Genomic DNA, 2,042 nt, shown 5'->3' with positions numbered 1-2,042 from the left:
TCCCCTCAATGTGTGTGTGGGGAAGGGTGGGGGTGGGATGAAGGGGTGTGGTGTGTCAAAGGTAGGGATGCACAAGGGGAAGGGGAAGGGGAGGGGTGCGGCTTGTGTGGATGGGTGGGGCTTGTGTGGGTGGAGCTTGTGTGGATAGTGTCTGGGTGGATGTGGTTTGTGTGGGTGGAGCAAAATTTTTAAAATTCAATAAACATGTTGTGTGTGGAACTAATTAACTAATCACTAATTATGTGGATATGATGGATGTGGATGTGGCTTATGTTGGTGGTGTTTGCATGGGTGAAGCTTGTGTGGGTGGGTGGTGTTTGCATGGATGTGGCTTTTGTGGGTGGGGTTTGTGTGGGCGGAGTCAAAAAGGGGCGGAGTTAAAAAAAGGGGTGGAGTCAAAAATATTTTTTCAATTTATTATCTTTGTCTTTTGCAATTCCTGTGAATAAAATGAACCTAAAATCTCTTCCCCTTCTAACTCATATACCTTGTAGGTCCAAGGAACTGTATCTAGTAAATCAACGATTTTTAAAAGCTCATTTGTCCATTGTTTAATATAACCTTTTTCAAAATGAGATTTCCACCTGTATATTCTTACTTTATCACCAACTTTAAACTTAGGTTTTCTGACATTAATCTCTTTTTCATATTTTAATTTTGTAAATGTTTCTGATGGTTTCATATTTGTTGACGTGTGAACCGTGTCATTATACTTATCTACAATGTCCTGAATTAAAGATACCCATTTTTGAGAACCGAGTTGAGTGAATTTTTTATATAGTCTCTCTTTTAAAGTGTGATTAAATCGCTCAATAACAACTGCTTTTCCTTCATTAAAGGTACTGTGTAATGTAATGCTGTTATTTTAAAGAAAATTCAGAAATGTTTTGTTGTGGAACTCTGTAACCTCATCAGTCCACAATTTTTTAGGTTTTCTCTTGCTTTAATTAAATATCTGTTGAAAGGCTAACATAAGATTATTACCTGTTTTGTTTTTTAAAGTGACAACCCATACATATGTACTCCTCAAATCAATAATGGTTAAAGCATAGTTGTACCCCTTATCATGATTGAGTTCAATCAAATCAGCAAACCAGATATAATCAACTTCCTTGGAATAAACCTTCCTTCTGTGAAACTTTGTGATTATTGGTTTATGTAATTCATCAGAGAATTGCTCTACAATCTTAATGACATCATTAGAGCCTATAAGTTTTTTGAATTTCCAAGCCCAAGTTTCAATTTAGCACTGATCATCTTATTCACGATGAACCTATCAACTTTTTCTCTCAAGGTTGGATTTTGTATCAGAGACAAATTATACAACATTTCTCCATCGGCCTCATGTTTTTCTTCCAACGTTGTAGTATTTCCATCACCAATATCATGCCTCAGGCACACTTTATCAACCCTATCGATAGGTTTTGCTCCATGGTTTAGGATTGGCAGCCTCATGTAATTTTTTATTCAAGTTTGTTCCTGGACCACAGAAAGAATACCCTGGTAGATGCAATTCCCCTGGTATTCCAGTTGTTGTAAATTTACTTCCTGATAAAAAGTTTCATATATCTCCCCCACGTTTGTGTTTGGAGATAAATTTACTCTTTTTGAAGCCACACACCGAACATATGCCTTTTTGTATAACCCTGTTATTTAGACTTTTAAAATACGAGATTTTTTTGTATTCGTTTTCTTTTTACATTTCAGACAATAACTCATTTATTTATGAGAAAAATTCCTACAGAGTGCAAAAACCTTTTTGGTTTCCAACATGCACATTTGAATCTTAATTTTTAAAACAAAGAATCCTCAGAAATGTCTTTACTCTCTCTTCCATTTATTCAAGAAAAAAAAATGTAAAACTTTAATCAAATTCAATCACACCAAGGAAAACAATGTTAATAGTCGACGCAAATATTTCGAATAGACTTGTCAATTCTTTGTTTTCCTCCTCGGTGCGTTGATTTATTTATTTTCTGGAATACCCCAATCTTTTTGTAATCCCACTGGTTTCTATATTTTCTCTTTCTCTCTTTCTCTTT

The sequence above is a fragment of the Eptatretus burgeri genome, chromosome 10 (assembly GCF_056783735.1).
Source record: "Eptatretus burgeri isolate ZD-2024b chromosome 10, Ebu_testis_v1, whole genome shotgun sequence".
In the NCBI taxonomy this organism is placed as follows: Eukaryota; Metazoa; Chordata; class Myxini; order Myxiniformes; family Myxinidae; genus Eptatretus; species Eptatretus burgeri.
This window is presented reverse-complemented; position numbering follows the sequence as displayed.